This window comes from Enhydra lutris, unplaced genomic scaffold (genome assembly GCF_002288905.1).
Source record: "Enhydra lutris kenyoni isolate GAN:26980312 unplaced genomic scaffold, ASM228890v2 scaffoldscaffold81, whole genome shotgun sequence".
Lineage (NCBI taxonomy): Eukaryota > Metazoa > Chordata > Mammalia > Carnivora > Mustelidae > Enhydra > Enhydra lutris.
Genome location: NW_019154165.1, coordinates 959619 through 969041, shown reverse-complemented (window position 1 = coordinate 969041; position 9423 = coordinate 959619).

Below are 9423 nucleotides of genomic sequence, written 5' to 3'. Positions count from 1 at the left end.
GCTACTCAGCTGACCTTAAGGTGGGGAGACTCTCGCCCGTGTTCGCCAGGTTTGGCTGCCCCGCACATTGTGGGTGTCAGGGTGGTCATGCGACCTGTTACCTGCATGATCCCTGCGGGCACCATCGGCATCACTAGAGGGTGCTCAGTGGCCCTGGGCTCCTGTCAGGTTGGAATCCTAGTACCTACCGCTCAGATTTAGAGAAATTTTGACAGTAAGTTGAAACCCTCCTTTTGCCCCATGCCAGTCACTTGTCTCCCCAGTTTTCTTGAGGTGACTGCTGTCCTGACTTTTCCACTTACTTTTACATGATAACAAGTGCTAATAGTAACCTTTACAAACATAAAATAAATTATAGGAATATGGTAAGTATATTTATGAAACACCGTATGTATACAGAATTGTAGAAAGCCTGCAATCTGACAAATGGATAGGAAGTGATCAAGCCATGTAACTACTACCCAGGAGAGGAATGGTACATGGCACCTCCAGACGTGCCATATGATGTGGGCCCCTTTCTGTATAAAGGACAACAAGTGCAAAAGTCTACATATCGTGGGAATTCATTTTTTAAAAAGATTTATTTTAGGGGGAGAGAGAGAGTGTCATGCATGAATAGGGGAGGTGTGGAGGGAGTGAATCTTGAGGCAGAATCCCCACTGAGTGCATAGCCCATCGCAGGGCTGCATCCCACCACCCATGAGATGTTATCACAATGGTGATAACCGAGGGGAAACTAAGAATCAGTCACTTAATTGAGCCACTCAGGTGTCCCCGATGGGTTTCCATTTCGGTGACATTCCTGCAAAGTCCAAACCACAGAGAGAGAGGACAGATCGGTGGTTGCCAGTGTCTGTGTGTTGAGAGAAGGGGTTTAACTATCAGAGCATGACGGGTTTTGGAGGGTGATGAAAATTTTTTATAGTTTGGTTGTGGTCGTGGTTCCCTAACAGTATGAGTTTGGAAGGACTCCCAGACCTTGATGTAAATTCTATCTCAACAATCAAATTAAAAAGTTTTTGAAATGTACATCATGAATGGATATTGATACTTAATTAATTTTTTTTTCTGAATTTGAGGATCATAATTTTGTTTTTTACTGTCTGTATGATGTATCCGTTGCTCAGAGTGGGATATTGAAATCCTGTACTGTTTGTATTGTTGTCTAACAGATCTAAAGTAGATCTGTTAGTTTTTGCTTAATATATATTGAGCTCCACCTAAATAAGTAAAACAGTAAGAAGCATAAATGAACTAATTGATAACAATATGATAATAGTAAGGAATTTAACACCCCACTTACACATGGACAGATCATCCAAACAGAACAAGATGGAAATAATGGCTTTGAATGGGGCACCTGGGTGGCTCAGTGGGTTAAGCTTCTTCCTTAGGCTCAGGTCATGATCTCAGGGTCCTGGGATCGAGCCCCACACTGGGCTCTCTGCTCAGCACAGAGCCTGTTTCCCCCTCTCTCTGCCTGCTTGTGATCTCTCTTTCTCTGTGTCAAATAAATAAAATCTTTAAAAAAGATAATGGCTTTGAATGACACACTGGAATAGATGGATATAACTGATATAGTCAAAACATTCCATCCAAAATGAGAATATGCATTCTTTTCAAGTGCACATGGAACATTCTTCAGAATAGATCACATATTACCCCATAAAACAAACCTTAGCAAATTCACAAAGATTGAAATCATACCACACATATTTCCTGACCTCAATGTTATGAAACTAGTAGTCAATCAAAATAAAATGTCTGTATGGACAACATATACTTGGAGGTTAAATAACATGCTACTAAACAATGAATGGGTCAACTAGGAGATCAATGAAGACATAAGAAAGAATATGAAAAAGATAAAAAGGAAAACACAATGGTTCAAAACCTCTGGGATGCAACAAAAGCAGTTCTAAGGGGGAAGTTTATAGCAATATAAGCCTACCTCAAAAAGCAAGAAAAATCTCAAACAACATAACCTTGCACCTAAGGGAGTTAGTAAAATAACAACAAACAATTTAAAATCAGGAGAAGGATTGAAATAATAAAGATTAGAGCAAAAGGAAATGATACACAAAATGGAAAAAAAAAGAAGTGATCAATGAAACTGAATTTGTTCTTTGAAAAACTCAACAAAATTGATAACCTCTAGCCAGTCTTATCATGAAAAAAGGAGAAAGGACTCAAATAAATAAAATCACAAATGAGAGAGCAGAAATGACCTACACCACAGAAATACAATTATAAGAGAATATTATGGAGAACTATATGCCAAAAAATGGACAACTTAGAAGAAATGGATAAATTCCCAGAGATATATAAGCTAGCAAAACTGAAACAGGAGGAAATATAGAATTAGAACAGACTGATAACCTGGAAAGAAATTGAGTCAGTAATCAAAAAATTCCCAACAAACAAAAGTTCAGGAGCAGAATGCCTCACAGGCAAATTCTACCAAACATTTAAAGAAGAGTTAATACAGGTGTTTTTGTAGAAGATGGCGGAGAAGTAGCAGGCTGAGACGACATCAGGTAGCAGGAGATCAGCTAGATAGCTTATCTAACCATTGCGAACACCTACAAACCCAACAGGAAATCGAAGAGAAGAAGAGCAACAATTCTAGAAAGAGAAAATCAACCACTTTCTGAAAGGTAGGACCTGTGGAGAAGTGAATCCAAAGTGACGGGAAGATAGACTGTGTGACAGGGGGAGGGGCCGGCTCCTGGCAAGCAGCGGAGCAATGGAGCAAAAAATCAGGACTTTTAAAAGTCTGCTCCATGGAGGAACATTGCTCCAGAGGCTAAACCGGGGGGAAGCCCCGGCGGGGTCAGTGTAACCCCAGGTCCCACGGGGTCACAGAAGGACCAGGGGTGTCTGAGTGTCGCAGAGCTCGCAGGTATTAGAGCAGGGAAGCCGGCTACAGCGACAAAGCCGAGGAGTGAACTCTCAACTTGGGCTTACCTTGAACCGGTCGCAGGCTGGGTGAGCTCGGAGCGTGGCCAGAGGCCACGGAGATGGAAGCGACCAGGCGCTTTTCTCCAAGTGCGAGCGATTGAGTGCTTTCCTCCAAGCGCAACTAGAGGCCAGGGAGACGGGGGCAGTTGGGCGCTTTTCTCTGAGGGCACACTGAGGAGCGGTACCCCAAGCTCTAGGCTCCTCCGGGCCGGAGAATGGGAGGCCGCCATCTTCATTCCCATCCTCCAGAACTCTATGGAAAGCGCTCAGGGAACAAAAGCTCCCGAAAGCAAACCCGAGCAGATTACTCAGCCCAGGCCCTGGTAAGGGCGGTGCAATTCCACCCGGGGCAAAGACACTTGAGAATCGCTACAACAGGCCCCTCCCCCAGAGGATCAACAAGAAACCCAGCCAAGACCAACTTCACTCACCAAGGAAAACAGCGGAATTCCAGAGGAGGAGAAAGCAGATCTTATCTGGACAAAATGACAAGGCAGAAAAACTCACCACAAACAAAACAAAAAAAAAGAGCAAGAGGCAGTACGGAAGGCTGGGGACCTAATCAATACAGACATTGGTAATATGACAGATGTAGAGTTCAGAATGACGATTCTCAAGGTTCCAGCCGGGCTCGAAAAAGGCATAAAAGATATTAGAGAAACACTCTTCGGAGAGATAAAAGCCCTTTCTGGAGAAATAAAAGAACTAAAATCTAACCAAGATGAAATAAAAAAAAAAGCTATTGAGTTGCAATAAAAAATGGAAGCTCTTACTGCTAGGATAAATGAGGCAGAAGAAAGAATTAGTGACATGGAAGACCAAATGACAGAGAATAATGAAGCTGAGCAAAAGAGAGAAAAACAAATACTGGACCATGAGGAGAGAATTCGAGAGATAAGTGACACCATAAGACGACACAACATTAGAATAATTGGGATTCCAGAAGAAGAAGAAAGAGAGAGGGGAGCAGAAGGTCTATTGGAGAGAATTATTGTAAAGAATTTCCCTAATATGGCAAAGGGAACAAACATCAAAATCCAGGAGATGCTAAGAACACCCCTCAAAATCAATAAGAATAGGTCCACACCCCGTCACCTAATAGTAAAATTTACAAGTCTTAGCGACAAAGAGAAAATCCTGAAAGCAGCCCGGGAAAAGAAGTCTGTAACATACAAGGGTAAAAACATTAGATTGGCAGCAGACCTATCCACAGAGACCTGGCAGGCCAGAAAGAACTGTCAGGATATATTCAGAGCACTAAACAAGAAAAACATGCAGCCAAGAATACTATATCCAGCTAGGCTATCACTGAAAATAGAAGGAGAGATAAAAAGCTTCCAGGACAAACAAAAACTGAAAGAATTTGCAAACACCAAACCAGCTCTACAGGAAATATTGAAAGGGGTCCTCTAAGCAAAGAGAGACCCAAAAAGTAGTAGATCAGAAAGAAACAGAGACAATATACAGTAACAGTCACCTTACAAGCAATACAATGGCACTAAATTCATATCTCTCAATAGTTACCCTGAAAGTTAATGGGCTAAATGCCCCAATCAAAAGACACAGGATATCAGAATGGATAAAAAAACAAAACCCATCAATATGTTGCCTATAAGAAACTCATTTTAGACCCAAAGACACCTCCAGATTTAAAGTGAGGGGGTGGAAAACAATTTACCATGCTAATGGACATCAGAAGAAAGCTGGGGTGGCAATCCTTATACCAGATCAATTAGATTTTAAGCCAAAGACTATAATAAGAGATGAGGAAGGACACTATATCATACTCAAAGGGTCTGTCCAACAAGAAGACCTAACAATTTTAAATATCTATGCCCCTAACATAGGAGCAGCCAACTATATAAACCAATTAATAACAAAATCAAAGAAATACATCGACAATAATACAATAATAGTAGGGGACTTTAACACTCCCCTCACTGAAATGGACAGATCATCTAAGCAAAAGATCAACAAGGAAATAAAGGTCTTAAATGACACACTGGACCAGATGGACATCACAGATATATTCAGAACATTCCATCCCAAAGCAACAGAATACACATTTTTCTCTAGTGCACATGGAACATTCTCCAGAATAGACCACATCCTGGGTCATAAATCAGGTCTCAACCGGTATCAAAAGATTGGGATCATTCCCTGCATATTTTCAGACCACAATGCTCTGAAGCTAGACCTCAATCACAAGAGGAAATTTGGAAAGAACCCAAATACATGGAAACTAAAGAGCATCCTTCTAAAAAATGAATGGGTCAACCAGGAAATTAAAGAAGAATTGAAAAAATTCATGGAAACAAATGATAATGAAAACACAACGGTTCAAAATCTGTGGAACACAACAAAGGCAGTCCTGAGAGGAAAATATATAGCAGTACAAGCCTTTCTCAAGAAACAAGAAAGGTCTCAAATACACAACCTAACCCTACACCTAAAGGAGCTGGAGAAAGAACAACAAAGAAAGCCTAAACCCAGCAGGAGAAGAAAAATCATAAAGATTAGAGTAGAAATCAATGAAATAGAAACTAAAAAAACAATAGAACAAATCAATGAAACTAGGAGCTTGTTCTTTGAAATAATTAATAAGATTGACAAACCCCTGGCCAGATTTATCAAAAAGAAAAGAGAAAGGACCCAAATAAATAAAATCATGAATGAAAGAGGAGAGATCACAACCAACACCAAAGAAATACAAACAATTATAAGAACATACTATGAGCAACTCTACACCAACAAATTCGACAATCTGGAAGAAATGGATACATTTCTAGAGACATATAAATTACCACAACTGGACCAGGAAGAAATAGAAAACCTGAACAGACCCATAACCAGTAAGGAGATTGAAACAGTCATCAAAAATCTCCAAACAAACAAAAGTCCAGGGCCATATGGCTTCCCAGGGGGAATTCTACCAAACGTTTAAAGAAGAATTAATTCCTATTCTCCTGAAACTGTTCCAAAAAATAGAAATGGAAGGAAAACTTCCAAACTCATTTTATGAGGCCAGCATCACCTTGATCCCAAAACCAGACAAGGATCCCATCAAAAAAGAGAATTACAGACCAATATCCTTGATGAACACAGATGCGAAAATTCTCACCACAATACTGGCCAATAGGATCCAAAAGTACATTAAAAGGATTATTCACCACGACCAAGTGGGATTTATTCCAGGGCTGCAAGGTTGGCTCAACATCCGCAAATCAATCAATGTGATACAATACATTAATAAAAGAAAGAATAAGAACCATAGGATACTCTCAATAGATGCTGAAAAAGCATTTGACAAAGTGCAGCATCCCTTCCTGATTAAAACTCTTCAAAATGTAGGCATAGAGGGCACATACCTCAATATTATCAAAGCCATCTATGAAAAACCCACTGCAAATATCATTCTCAATGGAGAAAAACTGAAAGCTTTTCTGCTAAGGTCAGGAACACAGCAAGGATATCCGTTATCACCACTGCTGTTCAACATAGTACTAGAAGTCCTAGCCTCAGCAATGAGACAACAAAAAGAAATTAAAGGCATCCAAATCAGCAAAGAAGAAGTCAAACTGTCACTCTTTGCAGATGATATGATACTATATGTGGAAAATCCAAAAGGCTCCACTCCAAAACTGCTAGAACTTGTACAGGAGTTCAGTAAAGTGTCAGGATATAAAGTCAATGCACAGAAATCAGTTGCATTTCTTTACACTAACAACAAGACAGAAGAAAGAAATGAAGGAGTCAGTCCCATTTACAATTGCACCCAAAACCATAAGATACCTAGGAATAAACCTAACCAAAGAGGCAAAGAATCTATACTCAGAAAACTATAAAGTACTCATGAAAGAAATTGAGGAAGACACGAAGAAATGGAAAAATGTTCCATGCTCATGGATTGGAAGAACAAATATTGTGAAAATGTCTATTCTACCTAAAGCAATCTACACATTTAATGCAATCCCTATCAAAATCCCATCCATTTTTTCAAAGAAATAGAACAAACAATCCTAAAATTTATATGGAACCAGAAAAGACCTCGAATAGCCAAAGGAATATTGAAAAAGAAAGCCAAAGTTGGTGGCATCACAATTCCAGACTTCAAGCTCTATTACAAAGCTGTCATCGTCAAGACAGTATGGTAATGGCACAAAAACAGACACATAGATCAATGGAACAGAATAGAGAGCCCAGAAATAGACCCTCAACTCTATGGTCAACTAATCTTCGACAAAGCAGGAAGGAATGTCCAATGGAAAAAAGACAGCCTCTTCAACAAATGGTTCTGGGAAAATTGGACAGCCACATGCAGAAAAAAGAAATTGGACTATTTCTTTACACCACACACAAAAATAAACTCAAAATGGATGAAGGACCTCAATGTGAGAAAGGAATCCATCAAAATCCTTGAGGAGAACACAGGCAGCAACCTCTTTGACCTCAACCGCATCAACTTCTTCCTAGGAACATCGCCAAAGACAACAGAAGCAAGGGCAAAAATGAACTATTGGGATTTCATCAAGATCAAAAGCTTTTGCACAGCAAAGGAAACAGTTAACAAAACCAAAAGACAACTGACAGAATGGGAGAAGATATTTGCAAACGACATATCAGATAAAGGGCTAGTATCCATAATCTATAAAGAACTTATCAAAGTCAACACCCAAAGAACAAAGAATCCAATCAAGAAATGGGCAGAGGACATGAACAGACATTTCTGCAAAGAAGACATCCAGATGGCCAACAGACACATGAAACAATGCTCCACATCACTCGGCATCAGGGAAATAAAAATCAAAACCACAATGAGATACCACCTCACACCAGTCAGAATGGCTAAAATTAACAAGTCAAGAAATGACAGATGCTGGCGAGGATGTGGAGAGAGGGGAGCCCTCCTACACTGTTGGTGGGAATGCAAGCTGGTGCAACCACTCTGGAAAACAGTGTGGAGGTTCCTCAAAAAACTGAAAATAGAGCTACCCTATGACCCAGCGATTGCACTACTGGGTATATAGCCTAAAGATACAAACGTGGTGCTCTGAAGGGGCATGTGCACCCGAATGTTTATAGCAGCAATGTCCACAATAGCCAAACTATGGAAAGAACCTAGATGTCCATCAACAGATGAATGGATAAAGAAGATGTGGTATATATACACAATGGAATACTATGCAGCCATCAAAAGAAATGACATCTTGCCATTTGTGATGATGTGGATGGAACTAGAGGGTATTATACTTAGCAAAATAAGTCAATCGGAGAAAGACAACTATCATATGATCTCCCTGATATGAGGAAGTGGAGATGCAATGTGGGGGTGTTTGGGGGTAGGAAAAGAAAAAATGAAAGAAGATGGGATTGGGAGGGAGACAAACCATAAAAGACTCAATCTCAAAAAACAGACTGAGGGTTGCTGGGGGAAGGGGGGGCGGGCGAGGGCGGTGGGTATATGGACATTGGGGAGGGTCTGTGCTATGATGAGTGCTGTGAAATGTGTAAACCTGGCGATTCACAGACCTGTACCCCTGGGGATAAAAATACATTATATGTTTATTTAAAAAATAAATAAATTAATTTAAAAAAAGAAGAGTTAATATGTATTCTTCTTAAACTATTCCAAAAAGGAAGGAAAACTTCCAAATTCATTCTATGAGGCCAGAATTACCCTGATGCTAAAACCAGATAAAGATGCCACCATAAAAGAGAACTACAGTTCAATATCCCTGATGAACATGGATGCAGAAATTATCAGTAAAATACTAGCAAACTGAATTGAACAATACATTAAATAAGTCATTCATCACAATCAAGTGGGATTTATTACTGGGTTGCAAGAATGGTTCAATATTCACAAATCAATGTAACACATCACATCAATAGGAGAAAAGATAAGAACTATGTGACCATTTCAATAGATGCAGAAAAAGCATTTGACAAAGTACAACATCCATTTGTGATAAAAACCCTCAACAAAGTATGTTTAGAGGGAACACCTCAATATGATGAAGGCCATATGTGAAAAATCCACAGCTAACATCATCCTTAGTGGGGAATATCTGAGAGCTTTCCCCCTAAGTTCAGGAACAAGACAAGGATGTCCATTCTCACCACTTTTGTTCAACAAAGTACTGGAAGTCCTAGCCGCACCAATCAGACAACAAAAAGAGATAAAAGGCATCCAAATTGGTAAGGAAGAAGTAAAGCTTTCACTATTTGCAGATGATATGATACTATATATAGAAAACCAGAGGGGTGCCTGAGTGACTCAGTCAATTGAGCATCTGACTTCAGCTGAGATCATGAACTCAAGGTCTTGGGGTCAAGCCCTGTGTGGGACTCCACCCTTGGGGAGGAGTCCATTTGCCCCTCTTCCCCTCCCCTTGATTGTGCATGTACTTTCTCTCTCAAATAAATAAATAAATAAATAAAATCTTAAAAAAAAAAAAGAAA